This window comes from Ursus arctos, unplaced genomic scaffold (genome assembly GCF_023065955.2).
Source record: "Ursus arctos isolate Adak ecotype North America unplaced genomic scaffold, UrsArc2.0 scaffold_18, whole genome shotgun sequence".
Lineage (NCBI taxonomy): Eukaryota > Metazoa > Chordata > Mammalia > Carnivora > Ursidae > Ursus > Ursus arctos.
This window is the reverse complement of record NW_026622852.1, coordinates 46,250,703-46,275,928: the sequence shown is the minus strand read 5'-3', so window position 1 is coordinate 46,275,928 and position 25,226 is coordinate 46,250,703. Positions and strand designations below refer to the sequence as shown.

The window sequence follows — 25,226 nt, the reverse complement described above, 5'->3', positions numbered from 1 at the left end:
ATGGTGCAGGCTCTTCTCCTGACCACACTCAGGAGCCCACGCCTCCACTCCCGTGCTCACATGGTGAGCCCATATGAGTTTGTAGAGGACTTCCTCACCTCTTTCCCCAAGAGAAAGAACTGGGTTTCTGTCTGTGTCAGTAGTGCTGGGGAATGTAGAAGACATTCCATTATGAGAGTTGAATGGCCAAAGGAAAAGAGCCTACCTAGGGTCCCCTGTAGAGTTGTGCATGCTTTCGTGCTAAGAAATGATAAGTTGATATATTTACTGCTATCTTCCATCACAGCTCCGTAGGATGTCTCTCACGACACTCTGAGACCAGTACTCCTATACTCCAAAGCCAAGACTAGGGTGAAGGAAGCAAGTCTCTGGGGTGGCAGTGGGGGGCAAAATTTAAGGAAGTGCTCACTCTCATGACCAGGGCCATGTAAGTGCCATCCTTGAAAGTAACCACTTCATTCAATTTTGCCCAAATATGCACTTTCCTTGATTAAACTACACAATATCCGAATGCTTCATTATCAAATCTGCAGTGTGCCTTGGCCAAAAAAGAACCTACCCACATTATTCGGTTTCTTTAAAGAAAGAACAGATATGTAATAAGATGTGGTCAGTGCAGTGGGAAAAAATTCTAGGCTAAGAGGCAGGAGAAATGGGTCTTACTTTTGAGCTTCTCTGTAAGAGTTGTGGGATTTCAGTGATGTCAATCTTCTGGGAGTCAACCCCATCATCTTTAAAATGGGGATAATAATAAGACTTACTATTATTACTATATTGTTTTGTGAAAATTACGTAATACATTTAAAGTATTTAAATGATGCCTAGCTCAGAGTAGGCATGGTATAAACATTAGCTATTCCTGTCATCATTGGATGGGCAGAAAGGTTCTGAATTTATCTCTTTTCAGTGCTCAGAAAGAGAGGGTAGTAATGTTCATGCACATAATTGTTAGGATCACTGGGCATCTCCAAATTAAAAAAAAAAAGTGAGAAAGCCAAAAGCATGGATCATTATCTCTTTGGCAAAAAGGCTGATTAATCTGTGATGTAAGAGTTTGGGTTTAGATATCAGAGAATTTTTAACTCTGACACATATTTGCCACCTTACCTTGGGCAAATCAGGCTAAGTTTCTAAGACTCCATGCAGTTATCTTTAAACTAGAGGTACCAATAATCCCTACCTTGTAGGGTTTTGTGGGATTTAAATGGGATTAGAGGGGCAAGCACTTTGCATAGATTCTGACAGACAGGTAGTGATCAGTGAAACATAGCTGGTATCATCGTTGGCGAAGTTTCTGTTGAAGCAGGGGCTACAATGGCAGTCGCCTGTGACTTTGCAAGGTGATTTATGGGAACCAGCGGTTCTCTTCAGCAGGCAAGAGAAGGATATCAATCGGTGAAAGTAAGCTGTAAGTGAAAATTGAAACTGTCAGATGGTGTGGACTCCCTGCTCCGTCTCTGGCAATTTTTCCTCTCTTCTTTTAATTAAAAGTTTTTTCTTCTGATGTCGAAGTGGAATAAATCACTACTGACCTTGGCATGCTCAGTGCCTACCTGGGGCTGAAGCCTGGGAGTCTTCTTCCTGGGGAATCCAGTGCGGGGAGCTGCTCCCGGAAGTCACCCAGCAGGTCTCCCAGCACCGTGGGCACAATGGCTTTGGATCCTGACCTGTTTAAAACCCAACTCTAGGACTTCTAGATGTTGGATTTTGGCAAGTTATTCTGAAATACACTTTCCTTTTTTGATGAAATGGAGGTGATAACGCCTACTTCGAAAGATTTTTTTTGAGCATTACATCAGAAAAAGTATTTCTAAAATGATACCTATACATAGAAACTCCCTTCCTCACTCTGGACACTGATGTCTTGTTATCCGGAAGTGCTTAACTTTCTCAGGCTTATCAACCAACATTCTCCACTTAAGGAAACGGTGTGGCCCCGTGGTGACGAGCGCAGGTGCTGGAGTCACACCACTTGGATTTGAGACTCGGTTCGAACATCTACTCTATGACATTGACCAGGTGAGTTAACCTCTCTGTTCAGGGTATGGCGTCAAACTCGATCTCAAAACTTAGTGGTTTGTAATGACTATTATATTTTGATCACCATTTAGTGGCTCAAGAATTCAGGACTCTGCTGGACAGCTGATCTTGGATCCATGAGAAGGCAGCAGATGGAGGATTCCCGTCCACGGTGGCTTCTTCTCTCACATGCCTGGTGCTGCTTAGCCACTCAGCCTGCACCTGCCTCCCATGACATCCAGGCTCCAGGACCTCTAGCCAGGGCTTGGGCTTCTTATGGCGTGATGACTTCATGGCGGTTGGACCTTTTACACAGTTTCTTAGGATTTTAGAGAGAGGGCACTCGAGGCAAAGCTTCTCATGACCCAGCCTCAGAAGTTCTAGGCACCATTTCTGCTGCCCTCTCCTGGTTCAGCAAACTATTAAGACAGCCTCAATTCAAGGAGAGGAGAATCCAACTCCATTTCTCAATCGAAGAAGCAACAAAGAAGGTATAGCCACCTTGAATTTGTCACACCCCCCAAGCCTCCACTTTCTACCTTGTGGGACTTGAGGGGAACTTAATGAGGGACGAGACCGACAGCATTTAGCACAGTAGCTGACATCTAATAATCATTCAATAAAAAGCGACCTGTTATGAATGGGTTGCCTCTTCTCCAGCCATCCCTTCTTCCTCATGGCTGCTACCTCCCTCCCCACCACTTATTCCCTGTGCACACACACAAATCAGAGTTTGTCCCATGTTGAAATGAATGGATGGCTTTAGGGGGAGAAATGAGACAGTCCTGCGTATGTGATTATGGTTCATGCTATGATTCAGACCTGGACAACGGTGGTAGTGCAGGAACTGGGAAAAGGGAATGAGTTTAGGGGTATTGGGAAATTACATTAAGAGCTTAGTGATTGATTGATTGATTGATTATTTGGTGGAATGGGTGTATAAGGAAAAGAAAAGATGAGACAGGACACTGTCCAGGCAGTTGACCGTCGTAACTGACTGGGCGGTTGTGTGTTTCACCAACATGGGAAACACAACATTTAGGTTCTGTTGGCTACTGTTTCTTTTTCTTTTACCCTTGTCTCCCCATATCTGGGCAGCAGGCAGACATCCTAGGAATTTAAACATTGCGCTTTCCGTAACACAGAACCCTTGAAGCTGGTTGATCAGAGGAATGACATGAAACAAGTTGTTCCTTAGGCAGATTTTGTGGTTTATAGCGATGCAAGACAGAAGACTTTATCTTGTATCAGTTTTGGTCTGTTCATATTTAAGACTCTTCATGGCGTGAATATGGCCTCGTCTTTTGCACAGAGAGAGTGCAATTTTCTGGTAGAAAGTTTCAACTGTAAAAGAGAGTGAGAAAAACAACGCTTTCCAACTTAATGGGAACATAGACTGCCCTGATTCCTAGGGAGAGGGTATCTGTCAATCTGCTTATTATCATTCAGAGGTCCCATCCCTTTATAGCTCCATCAGCCTAAGGTGACATCCCAAATGAAGTCTGTCTATCACATTGTCTTGTATCCTCCCTCCAGCGTGGTCCTTCTTTATGATCTTTGGCTAAACTCATTGCTCATAGCTCCATGCACACAGCTCTGGGCTTCTCCAAATGCCCTCTGGCCAGGGAGGGCTCTTCTGTGATATTTGATCTGCCAGCTGGTGTCAAACAGGCTTAGTTTTTCCACAGAGTAAATGCACTGCAGAGAAACCGTATAAAAAACACATACCATGATGACATGAATTCAGATATAACATGATAGGCAATTTCCCCCTTCTCCAGAGTAGTCTTACTCCAGTTTTTTCTTAAATTTTGTAACAATGTGATTCCACATTTTATGCAACTGAAGAGTTGGACCCTGTTTGGAGCATTATAATGGAGCAAAAATAAAAAACTGCAATGAAACTGTTAACAACTACAGTAACAACAACAGCCAAATTTTGAGTATGTTTTTCACATGCCAGGCATTGTGCTAAATGCTTTATATATGCTTATCTCATTTAATCACCATTAGAATCCTTTGTGATGGACGATTTTTGTGTGCATATTGCACATAAGATTTAGAGAGGTCAAGTAATTTGCCCAAGTGGCTAATATGTAGCCAAGCCGAACTTCAGACCCAGGTCTTTCTGCTTTGGTTCCCCTGGTGAATGAGGATATTCACATGATGCTAGATATTCACATTCTATGCCCCTGGAAGGTTTCCGGTTGCACTGGGTTTGACCTGAGCTTTGTCTTGATGAAGGACTTGCAGTCTAGACTAGTTTACTTTACTGAGTGCTGTACAGGGCCCTGACATCCTGCTGGATGGAAAATGATAGAAACACATTAGGCAATCAAAATGTAAACGTTTTCACTTAAAGAGCAAATTGTGGAACACGTAGGGGACTCGAGATCCATCACATTGGAATTCAGCAGCAAGGGTAAAAGATCCAGGTATGGTAATAGGTTCAGACCAAGGGAATGTCTGTAGAGTGGTGATTTAATTAAATATAGGGGGCTAGGTTTCATACCCCCACTGCTACTGACACCGGCAAGTGGCCAGGGCTCTGGAGGACAGGTGACAATCAGTGCCATTTGCTGGAGCTCCAGGGGAGATTTGCAGAGACTTCTTGTCAGAACTCTTTTTTTGGCTAATAACTTAGAGCCCATTCATGCATTTATTATGCCATCGACACCAGGCAGGAAATGTGAAGAGTGACGAGGACTAGGCGTGTGAGCGCCAGGCAATGGGACAACCTGAGAACACACGCTCCTTACAGAAAGGCAACCTCCACTTAACTCTAGCCCATGGTGGTATATGGCTATTTCATCTTTCAACATGTTCTAGAAGAAACCACAAGCCCAAAATGAAGTCATTTGCCTCCGTGACAGCAAACCAAGGCCTAATTACAATGTTAAACCTGTCCCAGAAATGTGACCTTTCAACAGCCAATCGGAAATTTCCAGATCAGCACTGGTGAGGTCATGTGAGAGATGAAAACCTTGTCATTCCCTCTCCCCCAAAAGAAAATTCCCTGGCCAGAAAGAATCCCTATCCTTTTTTTTTTTTTCTTTCTTTTGCTAATAACTTCCTTGAGGCACCCACCTGTCTCTAAAAACCTTCCATTTTTTACAACTCCTCAGAGCATCTGTCTACTTGCTGTATGTGATGCTGCTTGGTTCGTGAATTGCTTAATAAAGCCAATTAGATCTTCACATTTACTCAAGTGAATTTTGTTTTTTTAACATCCGTAAGCTGGGCATCAGAATGCCTATGTGAAACATGCAGACTTATAAATACTGAACAAAATGAAGAAAAAAGTCCTTCTGGCCCACATCTGTTGGGCAAATAAATCCCATGTTTCTGGCTGGAAATACAAATTTTTTTCAAATGGCACTGGTTCTAGGAAATCTCTGTGCTAGCTTGCTAGGACTGCCATAACAAAGGCATCAGAGAAGATCATTGATGCTGGAGGGCGTGGTCAGGAGGAGAAATAGGGTTTAGTAGGTGGGAAGGGGAGCTGGGGAATAGAGCATATTCTGGCCCTAAGCAAAGCCCCAGGGAGGAGTTTTCAGGATTGCTAAGAAGTTGGGGAGACCCTCCAGGCAGAGACAAGGCACAGGTCAAGCCATGGCAGGGTCAGAGGGCAGAGTGCTTGAGAAGCAGTGACTGGCAGTGATGGGGGCATGTCAGGAGGAAGGGTAAGAAACGAGACTAGAAAATCAGGTGGGGCCATCAGATGAAGGACCTTGAATCCCAGGGTAAGGACTTTGAATCAGGGAAGTGGCCCTGGGATGGGGAAAAATTTACCCTTGTGAGGCTGTCTCAGGTGGAATAAGTAAGAGGCAACATTTGGTCCACAGAGTCAGGTGGACTGGTGTGCAAGGTAGAGGACTTCTTTTTCTTCTCTTACAATTGAAAGTAATTTCTGTTTTAAGCCACTTTCTACTGTATGTGATCGTTTATTACCAGGGATGCGGGTAAATTCTCCCCTTCTGTGGAGTTGGGTCTCAGTCCTGGGGGGCGTCCACAGGGCACAGTCATGCTGGATGCATGGACTCTGTCAAGATCCATCCTTACTCCTATTCTGGCCCCGGCAGCTTATCAGGAAGCTGCTGAATCCTTCCATCTTCTCCACCACAGATCTCTCCATGTGGACCATCTCTTCAGACCACCCAGGACACACTGTCTTGTCTTTGGGCAAGCCTAGGAATGTCTCTCAGCCCTGTCTGCCAGACCCTGGGCTCCTGTAAGCTTCAGATGCCCTAGACCTACGTTGGGTTTTTCTTAATTTCTCGGTCATTCTGGGGCAGACGGAGCCGAAGGCACCTTCTTCACACATGTCAATAATGTCTAACATGCTTAATTTGCTTCCTTTTTTATCTTTCCTCTTCAGTTTGAATCATCATTCTTGAGCTCGACATTAGCAGTGAGGGGGGATTCTTTGTTTAAATCTAACTCGGAGACTCTTAATATGGAGCCTAATAGAATTCTAAAGGTCCATGAACTTAGATGGGGGGAAATGTATCTTCATTTTTACAAACTTCTAACAGAAATGTATCATTTCCTTCCCTTACAAATCTAAGCAACAAATCACATTGGTTTTAACAGTATCTGTGGTTTTGTAAACTACAGAAATGATAGATATTTTCATAATCACATTATAGTCATTATAGACATCCTGAAATATTATTGATATATATATATATTACATATATGTATACATATATCTATGACTCCTTCCAAATTATAGTAGTCATTACAATATCTTGTTAATATGTCAACAAAGAAATACATATATTACTATACTACAAAATCTTAAACTGTTTTAATGAGCGTATTTCTGTATAATTGGCTTCCTCTGTATTTGTAACTATTGCATTTTTTAAGGAAGACTTATTAAAAAAAAAAAACCTTTGGGGTGTCTGGGTGGCTCAGTCTGTTAAGCATCCCACTCTTGATTTCAGCTCAGGTCATGATCTTGGGGTCCTGAGATGGAGCCCTGCATCGGGCAGTCTGCTTCTCTCCCTCTCCCTCTGCCCCTTGCTGAGCACACACATACCTTCCCTCTCTCTCTCTCAAAAAGTAAGTAAATAAATCTTAAAAACAACAATAACAACAACAACAATAACAAAAAACCAGGGCGCCTGGGTGGCACAGCGGTTAAGCGTCTGCCTTCGGCTCAGGGCGTGATCCCGGCGATCTGGGATCGAGCCCCACATCAGGCTCCTCTGCTATGAGCCTGCTTCTTCCTCTCCCACTCCCCCTGCTTGTGTTCCCTCTCTCGCTGGCTGTCTCTATCTCTGTCAGATAAAGAAATAAAATCTAAAAAAAAAAAAAAAATAACAAAACCCCACAACTTTGAAATGGTGAAAAATAAGCACTAGTCTTCCGTAGAATGTGAGATAATCTCTGGTTACCTGATTCTACAGTAGTCTTCACTTTTCATTGCCTTTGAGCTACTTTATGACTCTGAAAATTGAACAGAACAGACCAGTGGAAATAACTCTTGTCTGGGGAGGTGACATGTGTCCTGTAGAGGTAGCGAAGTTCCCTCTCTGACCTTTCCCAAGCACCCCAGCCACAAGAGAGCTTTGCACGTATTAATACATTCATGTCAGCATCTCCAAATGCCTATACATGTCTCTGCTTTTTGGATTCGCCCTTTAAACTGGTTGGTAACACCTTCCTGATTTCTTGAATCATTAGTGAGTTAAATAAATCCTTGAAAAACCCATTCATTTTGTAGTTGTGAAAGAGTTCTGATTTTATGTTGTGAAATTATTTGCACTACGGCTTACGCATGTAGACAACTATTCTGTGACGTCTATAGACGTCCCATGTTACTGCAAAGGCTAAGAAACCCAGCGCGTCATCCCCCATCCTTGGATACCTTCTGGCCCTAGACTTTTGATACTCAAAGCCTCTTTTATTCTTCTGCAGTCCTCTCCCTTTGCCCAAGCAATGCCAGCCGGGGGGTTCTAGCTGCCATTTGAAAGAGGGGACGGTCAGGTGAGCCAGAAAGAGCAGGGCGGGGAGGAAGGAAAGAGAAAAACCACCAAAGACTTCACAATCATCTGACAGCCTGAAATAAGGAGTGATCATTTTCATCTGACAGAAAAGGAAGGGTCTAGAGTGATGCTAAGGGCTTTGTCTAAAGTCACTCCAGAATCCCAGTGGTCATTTTCCACAGACGATATTCTACAGAGAGGGGCGTTACAGGGGGTGGGAGGGTGTCACTGTCCACTTTGCCCTGAAGGCAGAACCCCGGAGGGGCGGGGGAGAGGCAGGACATCTTCAGGCACACGGCTCTTTCAGCTGAGCAGCCATTTGGCTCCTCACTGTAGCTGTCGTTTTTCTCAGTAGGGCCGCGGCGGGGAAGTGTCAAGCTGGTTCCCCATTGTACACATCAATGGAGCTGTGTCATTGCTGGTGTATCTTTTTTTTTTTTTTTTTTTTAATCACAAGTCTGGGCCTTCTGGAAATAGACAAAACATGAGCCTCTGCTTGCCTGCTTTCCTCTGTGCGTGTCATCGGTGTAATCAGGGAACAGGTGGGTACAGGCGATTAATAGGGAGGGAGGGGATGGGAGGAGAGGGGATCTACTCAAGGGGGTGGGGGAGTTCATTTGACCCTGAAGCTCATAGGCACTGTCTTCCTCCAGCAAGGCTGCCACCGCAGTTATCGGTGGAAACAGCCTTTCTCCAGGCTCTCAGTCTCATTTCCAGTCTGGGCATGCTTGAGAAGCCATTACCATATTTATAGAGCTACCTGGCCCCACAGCACATGCATGAGAGGGTTAGAAAGACCTATCTATTTTTCCAGCTGTGCTGCTATCCTCGGCGGCAAGGCCAGGGGCGGGGGAGAAGGGTGGGCCGGGTCCCAGCATTAGGACGGATGAGAATTAGCCTGCGGAGGCTGGCCAGAGAGGAAGGCCCCCCTGGCCTCCTGCTTGTCTCTTCCAACGGGTCGGGCTGAGCCAGGGTAGCGAGGGTTGGATCTCTCAAGGCTGAGAAAAGGAGCATGGTGGACCGCTGGTGAGGGACAGGACTGCCCAGGAGCGAGTGTCAATGTTTGCTCGCCTTCACCCTCAACCCAGTTCCCTTATTGAAATGCAAAGCTGCCGACAGATGGTGGCGGGGCTCTGGAAGCAGTGCCCGAAAGTGGACAGAGCATGAATTTAAGAGACAAAGAGATCTTATTAGTTGGATAACCTTGGGCAGATTATCTCATGTCTCTGACCCTCATTTTAGTCATTTGCCCAAAGAGGATGATAATGAATTGTTGGGACGATTTAATTACAGACATAGTTGGATGTGTCTTAATCAGCGCTCCTCTTCCTTGATCAGGCCGTCCTGCCCCGCGCTTAAGTTTTGGCTCACATCGCTGCCTACGATGCTTGTTACAGGGTCAGAGATGTCCGTGTGCATGCTTCCACCCCTCACTACCCCATCCCCCAGCACACGTGTGCTCCTGTGTGCGCGCTCTCTCTCTCTCATACGCACACGCATGCACGCGTGCACATGCGTGCTCACGCACACGTGTGATTTTGTTCTAATCTTCAACTGTGCCACATCTACCTTGTTCTTCATACAAGTTCGTGGGCCTTGCAACCAGGAAAATGGCTCTGAATCTCAGGATTATAGTCCCAGATAAGAGTCCTGAGACATTTCGGATTGTTTGTGTCTCCTGGCACCCCATGTTCCCATGACCATCGGGTTACAGTAGCAAGCTTGCAATGAGAGCAAGTGACAGCCTGCTTTACCCCCTGCTCAGTCCAGCTAGACGTCAACTACACCGGCAGAAATTGGAGAATATATTTCACTTCCTGCTCTGACCAGCCAATGAGCAAGAGAGATCAAGCATCTCGAAGCAAACCTTTGGTTCCATGAGAACTCTAAAACTAAGCCACAAAAGATACTACGGAGTCTCCACACTGAAAACATCTGTGTGGTGCCATTCACAACCGCTTTTTCCTCTTTTCCTTTAATTAGGACCCCTGATTCCCAAGGGGGAGGGAGAATTTGGGTATCGTCCGAGAAAACAAATATATGTGGGTAGAAGGGCATTACAGCTGCGTATGCATATCATCGGGGTGGATGGAAGTGGGTTCACGGCATTTAGAGAGGCCCTCTAAGCACAGGTCTCTGGACAGAGACGCCAAGGCAAAAGCAAGAGAAGGCCAGATAGAAGTGGGGGAGAAGTGAGGCATTCTCAGAAAGTACTGCTCATAGTATGAAGCCCCCCCCCCCAAAAAAAAAGAGTGCTGTAGAATTGCAAAGCTAGAAAATCTGTCCTGACCCACTTACTCCTCCCCAAAGTTAGGGAAAACTAATCTCACATCAGAATAAGCAACAGAAAAGGATCAAGTGTGAGTCCCATACAAAGTTATTAGTGAAGAGAAAGAGGACCGGAGAGGACTATAATATCTCGATTGGCAATTTATTGGCAATGAAAGTGCACCATAAAAACATACCCCAGACAGATGAAAACTGTGGACTCAAATTTCAAAATATATTAAAAGAAATTAAGGTAATAATGGGGAAATGAAAGAAAACATAAATCTGTAACAGAAACACTTAGTAATAAAGTTACAGAACTCCAAAAGAAGGAGAAAAACAACGCTACTAATTTCAGAAACAAACATAAACTGGAAAGAACATAAGAGTGAATGAATACAGCAGAAAGTAGCCCAAACAATAAAGGTTTTTAACCTTTTTTTAGCAAAATTTTAAACACCAAAACAAATGAAGAAAGAGATTTAAAAAAAAAAAAAGATTTGAGAAAAAGTGACAGAAATAGAAAACCGCAAAGAGCAACAAATATGTGTATAATATGTAAGAGTTCACAATAGAAGAAAACCAAACAATGGAACAGAAATCATAAAAACCACCCAACCAAACAATAGCTCTTTTCTGGGTGGAATCTTGGAGGCTACAGAAGAGAAGACAAAGAAGTTTCCTGCTGTGCCAGAGACCCTTAAGAAAAAGCAAAGGAGGGGCACCTGGGTGGCTCAGTCGTTAAGCGTCTGCCTTTGGCTCAGGGTGTGATCCCAGGGTGCTGGGATCGAGCCCCACATCAGGCTTCTCCATGGGAAGCCAGCTTCTTCCTCTCCCACTCCCCCTTCCTGTGTTCCCTCTCTCGCTGGCTGTCTCTCTCTCTGTCAAATAAATAAATAAAATCTTTAAAAGAAAAAAAAAAGCAAAGGAATTTTGCAGAGTTGAAGATCAAACGTCTGAGAAAGAAGTCTGCCCAAAAGATGCTTGGAAAGGAAGGAGGAAGCTTATCTATGAAAAAGCTAAGCATTACCACAAGGAATATGGGAAGAGGCTCAGAATAGAGATTTGAAAGGGTAGGATGGCAAGAAAAGCTGGCAACTTCTGTGCACCTGCAGAACCCAAATTGGCACCTGTCATCAGGATCAGAGGTATCAATGGTGTGAGCCCAAAGGTTGGAAAAAGTGTTGCAGCTTCTTCGCCTTTGCCAGATCGTCAGAGGCACGTTTGCTAAACTCAACAAGGCTAGGATTGACATGGTAAGGCTTGTGGCACCATAGGGGGGACTTAAAGTCGGGAAATGAATTGATCTACAAGAGTGGGTTATGACAAAATCAACAAGAAGTGGATGGCTCTGATAGATAACACATTGACTCTTTGATCTCTTGGTAAACATGGCATCGTCTGCATGGAGGATCTGATTCATGGGATCTACCGTGGGAAAAGGCTTTGAGAAGCGAGCAACTTTTTATAGTCCTTCAAATGATCTTCTCCATGAAGGGGAAGGAAGAAAAAGACCACCTATTTTGTAGAAGATGGAGATGCTGGCAGCAGGGAAGACCAGATCGATAGACTTCCAGAAGGATGAACTAAGGTAACTACCATGATTATTTGTGTAATCTGGTCAGTTAATAAACAACTATTTTCAAACTGAAAAACAAAAACCAAATAACAACAACAACGACGACAAAGCCAGTTTAAAGCAAATTTGCCTTTAAAAAAGATCTGAAAGCACATTCTGGAAAGGTGCACCATATACTCAAGAAAAATGACCCAGAATGACCAATATCGAAACATTCTAAAAAATGCTTTGAGCTCCCAGGCAAAAGGACTAAGTCACTTACACAGGAAAGAAAATTTGATGGCTATCAGATTTCTTGACAGCAACACTTTATATCAGGAGACAATGGAATGACATATTTAAGATACTCAAGGAAAGAAAATATGAGCCATATATTATTAATCCAGCTGAACTTACTTTCAAGTATAAAGACTGCAGACAAACTGCTATCAATAAGCAAGAACTCAGGAAATATTGTTCCCAGGAGTCTTTCCTGAGTAAACTACCAAAGAATGAAATTGACTGGAGAGACATTGACATAAGGCCTGGTGGCGAGCATTAAATATATAGCTACCTGTAGAACAAAGTATAAATGATGCTTATAAGAGAGAAGGAATCGGCCATAGCAACTATACGCTCTGAAATTGTAGGAACACGACACCAACTTTTTAAAAGAGGGGAAGCATACAACAAGTAGATTAAGCTCATGATCGCTTTACAGTCATTACCTAGGAAGAAAAAGATACTGGGATAGAAGTATCAAATCAATTCCTGGGATAGAAGGTAATGAAGACAAGATTACTAGCAAATTTCAATATTATTCAGAGTAGTAGACCAATGGTCAACTGCCATAAATATAAAAGTATCAACATAAAGGAGGCAGTCTGAACACACTTACAAACTTTCTTAAGTACTCCATCCTCCCCCTTAAAAAATGTAAAAATAGGGGTGCCTGGGTGGCTCAGTCGTTAAGCGTCTGCCTTCAGCTCAGGGCGTGATCCCGGTGTTCTGGGATCGAGCCCCGCATCAGGCTCCTCCGCTGGGAGCCTGCTTCTTCCTCTCCCACTCCCCCTGCTTGTGTTCCCTCTCTCGCTGGCTCTCTCTATCTCTGTCAAATAAATAAATAAATAAAATCTTTAAAAAAATGTAAAAATATAGAAGTAAATAAAATAGACCAAATTATGAAAGACTATTTGTTTAAAAGATAGTATATTTATAAATACAACATAGAGCATGACAAAGCAAAGGGCAAATATAACAATCTTATCCATAAGTATCATGGGCTTAATTCACCTCTTTTAAAATTTAAAAATTAAGATTCTTAGCAAAACAAATTCTATACTGTGCTGTAAGAGATGAAACTATGAGATAGAAACAGGTTAAAAATAAAATAAAAGGACGGGAGCAGGGGCGCCTGGGTGGCACAGCGGTTGAGCGTCTGCCTTCGGCTCAGGGCGTGATCCCGGCGTTCTGGGATCAAGTCCCACATCAGGCTCCTCCGCTGTGAGCCTGCTTCTTCCTCTCCCACTCCCCCTGCTTGTGTTCCCTCTCTCGCTGGCTGTCTCTATCTCTGTCAAATAAATAAATAAAATCTTTAAAAAAAAAAAAAAAAGGATGGGAGCATATATACTAGGCAAATGGAAACAAAAATAAATCAGAGGAGATTTTCATCACCCCAAAAAGAAACGCATACCCATTAGCAGGTAACCTTCACTTCCCTCAAATCCCCCAGTCCTAGGCAACTAATCTACTTTCTCTCTCTATAGTTTTTCCCATCCTATATATTTCATCTCAGTGAAATCTTACAACATGTGCTCTTTTATGATCATCTTCTTTCACTTAGTATAGTGTTTTCAAGATTCGTCCATGCTATAGCATGCATCATCTCCAGTCCTTTTGACTGCCAAATAATATTCCATTGAATGAATAATTCACTGCATTGAGGGTTGCACAATTCTGTGAATATACTAAAAAACGTTCTACAGTTTAAATGGGTAAGTTTTTGGTATATGAATTATATCTCAATTAAGCTATTACAAAAAAAAACTAAGTAAAATAAATCAAAGTTCACAGTCTGCATATCAGAAAAGATAGAATTTCAATAGAGCGACCAACTTGTTCAGTTTGCCTGGGATTTTCCTGGTTTCAGCACTGAAATTCTCATATTCTGGGAAATACATGGGCAACCCGGGATGTTAGTCACTGTAAATGTAGACCAATGCTATTTAAAAGAGACACAGAAAGGTATTTATACTGTTATAAACTGTAAAGCACAATAAAGATAGAGCTGTTCATAATACCTATGCATCCAAAAACCACAGCAAAAACATAAAGTAAAAACTCTAGAAACAAGAAAGAATATAAATTCATAGCAGTATCTAGCATACCTAACACAATCCAAAATTTATGAAGTAGGCAAAGTTTGATACAATTTAGAATGCCTAACCAACACAGTGAATAAAATGGATATCTGAATCTTAGTAATTCAGAACACAAATTATTTTCAAGGGTGTATAGAATATTTGCGCAATTGTCTATACTTTAGGACACACACACATATGCCCCTCAGCAAGTTCCAAAGAGTGGAAATTAAAGATTTTATGATGATATTCAAGAAAAGTAGAAATGATAGAAAAATTTTAGACGTTTTCTCCATCAAGAAATTTTTTAAATGTTTAAACACCTTGGAGAAAGTAAAATAAAATTATAAAATTATTTGACAATGATAGTAGTAAGGAAAATACAGCATGCAAAATCTGTAGGATAAAACGAAAGCATTTGTCAGAGGAAAAAAATCAGAGCATGAAATACCAATGTCGAATAAATTAAAAAGATAAAAATAAATGAATAAACTACCCAACTCAATAAAGTTAGAAAAACTAGAACAAAGTAAACCAAAAGACAGTAGAGGGAGGAATTAATAAAGATGAGAGCAGGGGATTAATGAAGTGGAAAACTTAATTTAATAAGTCCAAAAGTTAGTACTTTAAAAAATATCAATAAAGCTACTTGCAAACCTAATGGAGACATTGGTGGAAGAAAACATTCATACATAAAATTAGAAATAACAAGGGGGAAATAACTATTAAAAGAAAAAATAATCTCAAGGGACTACTTTGTATGGTTTGCATGGAATATACCGGAAAATTAGACGAAATTCATCTTTTTAAAGAAAATACAACTTACCAAAATTCAGAAATTTACAAACAAACTGTCTTCGGAAATTAGTGAAAGTCGTTACAAAATTCCTCATACAAAATCACTAGGACAGGTACTTTCATATTTGAATTCTCTCAAATCTTTAAAATCGGATTATGTCAATACGCCTTAAATTATTGCAAAGTATGGAAACATAAGGTACTCTTCCAAATTCATTTTATAAGATGAGCACGTTTGTCCCATCTTCCTTAGCAGAGTTCGCACCAAAAAATAAGAGCACAAATCTACATGACTTATGAATAGCAAAGCAAAAAAATTAACACCAGCATATTAAAAAGACATACATTACACCAAGTGGGTTTTATTTCAAGAACAGAGTGTGGTTCAATATTAAGAAACCTATTAATATTATCCATCATATTAATAGAACTAAGAAGAAAAAATCATATGACACGTTTATAGATGGATGAGCCATTTAACGGAATGCAACACCTTACACATGTTGAATGCATTCGGTGAAATAGGAAATATCAGAGGATTTTTCCTTAGTCCGTGCCAACATTTCCATTCGTTATCCAAATTAATCCTAATGACAATCTTACAAGGTAGGTAATATTCCCATTTGCTTATAAGAAAACTGTGGCTTTGAGAGAGAAAATAAATTATCCAAGGACACATATCATTAATATGTGGAAAAGCTGGCATTTGAATTCAGGATCATCTAACTCCAAATCCCGTTAGCATCTATACCTCCGTTATTCTTCTTTCCACGGGCTCGTCAAAGTTGTCCTTCATCACCATAGATCTCAGCTTCTACTTCTTGTTCCCTTCCTTCCTTCCTTCCTTCCTTCCTTCCTTCCTTCCTTCCCTTCCCTTCCCTTCCCTTCCCTTCCCTTCCCTCTCCTTCCCTCCCCTTCCCTCCCCTTCCCTCTCCTTCCCTCCCCTTCCCTCCCCTTCCCTCCCCTTCCCTCCCCTTCCCTTCACTTCCCTCCCCTCCCCTCCCCTCCCCTCCCCTTCCCTCTCCTACCCTTCCCTTCCCTCCCCTCTCTCCCTCCCTTCCTTCCTTTCTTTCCCACAGCATTGCCTCTTTTACTCTAGCAATTCCTTTGTACTCCTCAAGTGGACTGCATCCGGTGCTCTGTTCATTTCATTTCATGACCCAGGGACAGTTATTTCTGCTTGAGTCTCCTATTTCCTACCATGCTATGAGCTCTCTGAGAGAAAGCCTCCCACCCCACACATCCCTCCTGCAGAACATCCTGTGTGTTGAGCTCAGAGGAGTGTCTGTGCATGGTCTGCTGATCATTTTTCGATCAAGTGCTGGAATGTGAAGGTTGACTCCATGAATTCAAAATTAGTACTGACATTTACCATCTGCATAGCAATATGATCATTGTCCCCATATGTATTGATTATACTTCGGTAACCCCAGATACCCCCTTGAAGAGTCCCTGCCTCTCGCCATCGAAGAGAATCCTGTGGCTGGGGTAAGGCTGAAGTCCTTTCCAGATTTCTACTGACTCAAGGTGGGAGTAAGTGAGGTGGGGCACAGAGAAGGTGTTTATCTTTGTCGGTGCCCCTCCACCTCTTAGATGCTCCGTGAATTTTGCTTCCATCACACACTACTTCATTCCTACTAGAAAATGTAACCCCTTCTTCGGCATTAGCAACCACCAGAACCATCACGATGAAAGTGACATCCTACTAGCTGAGAGGATATTGTGCTTGACAGGGGAACTGTGGGCAGCCAAGGCTGGAAGGAGCCACATCAGCCAGTACACACTTCCCAGCTTTCTGCTCATGTTCTAGACTCCTTTTTACTCCCTCCTTCTTTCTACCTTTCCTCCTCCATTCCTTCCTGTTGTCCTGAGAGCCCCAAACTCAGCCCCCTGTATGATGAAGAACAGTGCATCACTTTTCTTATGTCTTCATGCCTTCCTTGTAATGCTGACACATCAAAATTTACACTCGTTTGCTCCAAAAAGATCATTCTCTCTTTAGTGCCTTCCATTAAGTTATAAACATACCCCCACATTGTTATACCTAGGAGATGCAAGGCCCCACATGGGCACAGAGGCAAATAGGACAAGGTCCAGGGAACATACAGTCAGATAAAAGCTGTTGGTGGGGAGGGGGCGCCTGGGTGGCTCAGACGGTTAAGCATCTGCCTTCAGCTCAGGTCATGATCCCAGGGTCCTGGGATCGAGTCCCGCATCAGGCTCTTTGCTCAGTGGGGAGCCTGCTTTCCCCTCTACCTAGTGCTCCCCCTGTTCGTGCCCTCTCTCTTTGTATCTCTCTGTCTCAAATAAATAAAATCTTTAAAAAAAAAGTTGTTGGTAGGGGGTATGCTATAGAAAACAGTTCGGTGGTTTTCCCAAAAGCTAAATGCCATATATGACCTAGCAATTCCATATTTCCACACAGAAACTTACTTACACATGAATGTTTATAGAAACATTACCATGATAGCCAAAAGGTGGAAATGGCTCAAATTCTCAAATTCTCATCAGCAGTTGAATGGATAAACAAAATCTGGTATACCTACACAGTGGAATATTACTCTGCTATTGAAGAAGAACCAAGTACTGATCCATGCTACAATGTGGATGAATCTTGAAAAAATTAAGCTGAGTGAAAGAAGTCAGACATAAAAGGTTACCTATTACATGGTTTCTTTTGTATGAAAGAATGGCACCATAATGGGACCAATCCATAGACAGGAAGCAGATGGGAAGTGGCCAGGTAATGGAGGGGAAGAAGAGGAAGGCATGATCACTTGATGTGATCAATAAAGGAAGGAGAGAGGGAGGGAGGAAGAAAGGGAGGAAGGAGGAAAGGGGGGTGATGTGTTGTTTTTATGGGATAATGAAAACTTTTTTTTAAAAGATTTTATTTATCTATTTGACAGAGAGAGAGACACAGCCAGCGAGAGAGGGAACACAAGCAAGGGGACTGGGAGAGGAAGAAGCAGGCTCCCAGCGGAGCAGGGAGCCTGATGCAGGGCTCAATCCCAGAACCCTGGGATCATGGTTGAGTTGACGGCAGATGCTTAATGACTGAGCCACCCAGGCGCCCCTGATGAAACCTTTTAAATCTGGAGAGATCTGCTAGTTGCACAACATCGTGAATTTTCTAAATACCTCTTTATTGCACACTTTGAAATGGTCAATTGTATGATATGTGAATTTTACCTCAATAAAAATAAATACACAACGCAAAAAAAAAAAAAAAAAAAGCCAGTGGTCAATGATACATGTGGCATTACTTGGGGATCAGTGGGGGAAAACAATCAAACCTTCGTCATATCGTGCTGGATGTCCTTGAAAGGTGAACCTGGGATGAACCTGGGATGTCCTTGAAAGGTGGAAGCCAGATTAGGACTCATCTCCGTGGCCGATACTGAGGAAGAGTCCATTAGTAAAACCCAATTTAATCCTCAGAAAATGAAGTGTTTCCCCATTGGCCTCGAGGAGGTCACAGGTTCATTGGAGGATCCTGCCCAATATCTTCTATGTCAGCACATTTACTTCCCTTTAATGGCCATCAGTCCAAGGAAGGCCTGTCTCCTCTTCGGAAAGTGAGCTCCTGGGGGAGAGAAACTGACAGCTCAGGTGCCCGCAAAGAATGAGAAAGGCCCATGGTTCCAATGTCATCATCCAGGAGCCATGTTCAAATGTCTTTTGTTAAAAAATTACAGCAGCATAGAAGAAAAAGTGAGCTCATTCGAGGGGTTGCAGAGGACGAAGGAGACCTACAGTTGGAGCTGCTGGAAGGTGGATTTTGGCTTGGGGTCCCTAGGGCCCCCCCCCAAGAACTTGTCAGCGCCCCCCCTGCTGCTGTATGTGACACAGTGAGTTCTCCACCCAGGAGAAGTTGCAGAGACAATGGGTTATCAGCTTTCGAATCCGTGTGAAGGGAAGTTTCATACGGATAGAAAGTACACCTGGAAAGAACATTTGAACCTGGTCATTATCTTTTCTGTGGAGCAAGTGGCCAAAAGACAGAGATGCCAATACGCCCTCCATCCATTTCTTTTCTCCTCTCAAATAAGCTCATTGTAACTTTCACATAGAGTTCCCTGAGCCCTTCTTAGTGCATTTCATAAATGCCTGTATTTCTAGAAATTGCTGCTGACTCCAGGCATTTCTCTCCTATGTGTTAAAATGTGTGTATTATCCTATGTCAGACCATCTTAAAATCTTTAAAGGTAGCAATATATGACAAAGAATGATCTCACAGGTTAAATGACAAATAATAACATTTGTCTTCCCAGGTGCTGTGTGTGAGCAACAATCTTCAATGCCTTCATCCCCAAAGACAGAAGCACAGAATCTGAGAAATCAAACAGCTCAAAGCTCTCAGTGAATATTTAGGGCAAAAATGCTAAATGAATAAATTATAGGGACTAGATATTAGAAATCAGAATGCCTGAATTTCAACTCCAGATCCACCTGCCCCTCCGAAACTGTGTGCTCCTATGGAAAGCTCAGGTCCTACCAGAGAAAGAGAAAAGGACAGGAAGAGCAGCAGGAAAGATGCACGTTGGGGATCAGAACTTCACTCAGTGTAGACGGAGATACGGGAGTATCGTGGAGACTGGCTGGAAATTAGTCTTGAGAAGTAGGTTGGGGTCAGACTGTGAAAAATATTGAATATCTTATGAAGGAGCTTGACCTTGGTCTGCTATAAAATGCATTTTCACTTACGGTTTTCTAGCAAAGGACTAGCGTGATCAAAGCAGCATTTGACAAAAGGAAAGAAAGAGGACACTTACAAAGTGGAGGACAGGCTTTTTTCTTTTCTTTTCTCTTTCTTTTTTTTTTTTTTTTTGCTGAGATTCTACTTTATTTTTTTTTTATTTAATAATATTTTTTATTATATTATGTTAGTCACCATACAGTACATCCCTAGTTTTTGATGTAAAGTTCCATGATTCATTAGTTGCGTATAACACCCAGTGCACCATGCAATACGTGCCCTCCTTATTACCCATCACCGGTCTATCCCAATCCCCACCCCCTCCCCTTTGAAGCCCTCAGTTTGTTTCCCAGAGCCAATAGTCTCTCATGGTTCATTCCCCCTTCTGTTTACCGCCCCTTTCTTCTTCCCTTTCTTCTCCTACCGATCTTCCTACTTCTTATGTTCTATAAATGAGTGAAACCATATGATAATTGTCTTTCTCTGCTTGACTTACTTCGCTTAGCATTATCTCCTCCAGTCCCGTCCACGTTGCAGCAAATGTTGAGAAATCGTTCTTTTTGATTGCTGCGAAATTCAAATCAAAACCACCTTGAGATACCACCTTACACCAGTTAGAATGGGAGGGGGGGTGGGGGAATGGGATAGGCTGGTGATGGGTAGTGAGGAGGGCACGTATTGCATGGTGCACTGGGTGTTCTATGCAACTAATGAATCATCGAACTTTACATCAGAAACCAGGGATGTACTGTATGGTGACTAACATAATATAATAAAAAACATTAAAAATAAATAAATACACAAAACAGCAAAAAAAAAAAAAGAATGGCAAAAATTGATAAGGCAGAAAACAACAAATGTTGGAGAAGATGTGGAGAAAGGGGATCCCTCTTACACTGTTGGTGGGAATGCAAGTTGGTATGGCCACTCTGGAAAACAGTGTGGAGGTCCCTTAAAAAGTTAAAAATTGAGCTACCCTATGATCCAGCCATTGCACTACTGGGTATTTACCCCAAAGATACAGACGTAATGAAGAGAAAGGCCATATACACCCCAATGTTCATAGCAGCATTGTCCACAATAGGTAAATCGTGGAAGGAACGGAGATGCCCTTCAACAGATGACTGGATTAAGAAGCTGTGGTCCATGCATACAATGGAATATTACTCAGGACAGGCTTTTTTTGACAAAGACTGGGACCCAAGAGATCATTTAGAGGCTCCAGTCCAGGTGAGGACACAACGTAGGATGGAGACAGTGTGGGAGACAGTGACCACATGTCTGGGAGTGGGAGTCCACCGAACAGGGAGTGGTGGCCTGGGGGAGAAAAGAGCCAGAAGGTAGTTAAATGCCACTTTGGATGATCAATCTAGATTTTCAGGAACTTTGTAAGGAGGAAATGGAGTATTAAGAACACAAAGCAGGCATCAGACTCATCCTTATTGGACTCCTGGATCTGTCATTTAATAAATCTGTGAAATTAGCTATGTCTCCACTCAGCATCTCAGTTTATTCATTTGTAAAATGGGAATGACAGCAATAGTCACTTCCTGGGATTACTGTAAGGATTCAATGAGGAAATTCATAAAGTAATGTAGTGAAGTAATCAACACATCGGAAAATGGCCAAAAAACATTAAATATAATTGTTAATTACATATTAGGTAATAGGTGGAGGATGTGAAGTAAAATGGGTTTAAAGGTGGTATTTTCCAGAAGTCGAATATGCTTAAGCAAAATCAGGGATTTTTTTTTGTTGCTCCTGTGAGATGATAAAACCAAGGATCTGAACGTCACAATGCATTTCCATCTTTGCTTCTGCATTCTCTTTGTTTGCCCTCTTGGAAGACTTTGTCCCCATCATGAGAAGCAGAATTGGAAGTGTTTATAACCAGGCATCTCAGCTTTGTCAACAAAGACAGACTGGCTTCCCTGGAGCACCATTTAAGATTTTCCAGGAAAAAAAAAAATCTGATTGGCCTCATTTGGCCAATCACTCTGGGGAAAATCAGCTGTAGCCAGGAGGTGGATAGTAGGATCAAACCCTCATTATTACTACATGGGAGGAGTGGGGAAGAAGCATTGCAAAAATGGAGTCTAGCTGGAGACCTATTGATTTTGCGGAGCTGGCTTTGTAAGTTTGTATAAGGTCCTTCCTCATGCCATGGTGGGCACAGTTTCTTTGTCTATGCTTTCTTTGCTGGGCATAGGAACTGGGCAAGGTGAGTGCTCCCTCCCCGACCCCTCCAACTTCCCTTCTCTCGGTGCTCCCATGATAGACTCTGTTGACCAGATAACATCCCAGAAACTTGAGCATTGAGGGACTGTGGGATTGGGTCAAGCTGTCTTTGCCTGGGCCAGTCACCCTTCCATCACTTGAGATTCTGGGCAGAGCTGGGAATGAACACATTTCAAAAGCTATCAATATTTTATGAATTTCCATCCACTTACTTTAATGGGGAACTGTAAAAGCATTTAACCATATTACACCCCATCTCTCAGGCTCCGCATTATTCCAACAGAGCTGTTTTATTACAGTCAACCACCAGGGCAGTCAGGATGGCTTCATCCCCCTCTCCCCCACCCTCAATTTGTTCATTGGCACGTATGTAAGTCTGTTTGTCTGTCTACCCACCTATCTCCAATCTATGTACATTTATCAAATAAAATCAACCAATAGCAAAGGGAACGTCACTTTGGTGCACACGTGCACATACACCCATGTGTTTGCACACATTTATATGCACACACTAGGTGCTGAGAAGGCTTTCATCTCCTGGCCTTGCTTGACTGGACTTGGGCTTGAAAAGGACGTTTGGTTTTATGGACTCCCCTGGGTTCTCTTCCGGAGCATTTACTCCTTTGTCTTCTGGGGAAAAAATCTCAGGGAAGCATCTTACCTGAAGTTTAAATATCTGAGATTCATGGTTAAGCATCTGGGCATCGGAGTCAGATGGACATTGCTTTCACAGCTCAACTCCACCACTTACCTTTATGATCTTGGGCCGATCACCTGACCTCAGAGCGCCCTCTCTATAAAAGGGGCATTTCAGAAGGCATCTTTCAAGGCACCGAGGATCAGGTGAGGAAGCGTGTGAACGCATAGTGAAGTACTTACGTGGCAAGGCAATGAGGGCAAAAAGGGGCTTTCTGAAGCTGAAAGGCTCAGAAGGTTTTTTCTTTTCACTTCCTAGACCTTCTAGGCTCTAACATGTATTTGTTCCTGGAGATCGTTTCTGTCTGCACCATCTGCCTGAGCGCTGCTTGCCTCCCATCCCTGTTTAGGTACCCTCCCTGGCCCCCCCCTTCACAAAACCCAGCCTCACACCCCAGCTGGGTCAGGACTTCACTCCATTTCATCTATTCTGAGAAGCCTTCCTCAGTGCCCCCGGACTGGATTAGGAACCTTTCTCTGAGCTTCCCATCAGCACCCACTCTCTTTCCATAATGCAGTATTTAGCTCACTCTCTTATAATTGTCTTCCCCCTCTGGATGACAAGCTCCTTGTGGTCAAAGTTCAAGCATTATTTCCTAGCACAACAAACGAAGCCCTTGGGAACTGAGCTCTGCCAACCTCGTCTCTCAGAGAGCTTCTAACCAAACCCTCTTCTCTGTCCATTGAGTCCAGCCACCATTTTGTTCAGCAATCTCTCTGTGCCAGACAGATTCTAACCATGGTATGTGCAGTAACTAATTCAATCCCACATCAGCCTTATAAGGGAGAGACTACAATGATTCCCATTGTACAAATGAGGATGTTGAGGTTAGGAGATGATAGGAAATTTATACAAGGTCCCCAGCTTGTAAGGAGAAGAGCCAAGGTTTGCACTCAGGGGGTCTCATTCCAGACACTGCACCCACCCCATGATGCACTCCTTATTTACATACGAGTAGTTCTATCTATTGCTCCAACGAAACTGACCTCCTAACGCCCATGCCATGTTCAGTGTCAGCTCATGGCCTTTGCACATGCTACCCCTTCCCTTGCGATGCCCATCTGCCTCCCGGCTTATCCTTCACTTGTCCCTCAGGGGCCAGAGCACCTTCCTCAATGCCCTGTCTGTGTCTGCACCCCACACGGCACTTACATGTGTTAGTCTGTCTACTTACCATTTTGCCCATCGGACCTGAGGCTTCTTGGGGTAGGGGCTGTGCCTTTTTCATGTTCCTGGCACCTAATGCAGTTCCTAGCCCCTAATGAAAAATTAGTATCTGTTGGTTGAAGAAATTTTTTTGACATATCTGGAAGCTGAAAGGTTTTCTCAATATTATCTTCTGTTTTCACCCTGGCTTCCTCATGAATTGTATATGTAAATCTCTATCTTTGATAACACGGTGATCTGCACGCATAACTAACTAAGATGCCAGCCAAAATGAAATAACTGCTAGAGAAGGGTACAGGTAATGCGTGTCTGTCTGAATTAGATAGGGACCACCAAGTGAGTCCAAGGTCTCTAAAGCTAGCTAGCATCTACAGAGGGTTGGTGTCTCACTGCTAGTCTTTCCATGACTCTTTGAGAAGGAAATGATGTTCACGAGGAAAATGAAGAAATGGGAAGACAAAGTACAGATTTTATACCTAAACTTCTGGGCCCATGTAGCTCTATTCAAATGCTTTGATAAGCATCTTTGATAAGAGGTCCTGGTATACAAAGTTTATGGTAAGAAGCTCACACATTTCCTATAGCACTGAATCTAAATGGTAGGGTTTGCAGAACAGTCTTTGAGTCTACTTACTTGAAAAGGCTCTTGGACAAGGAAGGCTGCCTACTAATTCATCCAGAAGAATGGGAATCCATAGCAAAGAGTAAGCAGGAGCTCAGGTTTACTCCAGTTTTCAGCAACTTTTCTGAAGGCTGTGTGTGGTCTGGTCCATTCCCACTGGCTAAAGTACTGGACATGAGGCAGAAAAGTTCTTCTGCTACTTAAAACATCTGACTTAAAATGTCTGGGAGTGAAGAGTGTTAGAGCAATGGGTGTGAGACAAAGTTCACACAAAGATGGACAGTGTTAAGTATCAAGTGTTATTGCTAAAATAATCAAAGTAAGGCTTTAAGCAGTAGAGTCAGAAGACACAGAGACTTGAAACAAAATGGTGGCAGATGAGTAATGAAAAGAGGAAGATTCTAGATGTTTACTACAACAGAGGTAGAACTTGCTTTGTCAAATTTCTGGCCAATGGATCAGGGTCATTGACAAGCACAGAGCTGGCAAGTCTTCACCAAGAGAATCACGATCTTCTGAGTTAATGGTTGAGGAGGACGTTGGCTAGAGCTATTCTGCTTCTCATTGGTTCTTGTTCTCATCTATTTCAGTGAGTCTGGGGGTGGTGTCTGGGTGGTATCACCATGCTTCCTTCCCTTCCCCAGGTCCCTAAGCTCCTCTATCCTTAGCACAAGAGTGAAGATCATTTCTGACATAGAAATGAAATCAGCTGCCAAGCCCCATCATGTGCCTGTGTTCCTCCCCTCCCCACTTCCAGCAAAACCTTTCTCCTGAGCAGACAGAAAACATTTCAGCCTCGTGACAGCC

At 42.9% G+C, this 25,226-nt stretch overlaps 1 pseudogene; it reads left to right on the top strand.

Moving 5' to 3' along the window:
* The first annotated feature begins 10,081 nt into the window (after window positions 1–10,081).
* On the top strand, window positions 10,082–11,865 carry LOC113266259 (60S ribosomal protein L7-like; annotated as a pseudogene).
* The last annotated feature ends 13,361 nt before the right edge of the window (window positions 11,866–25,226 follow it).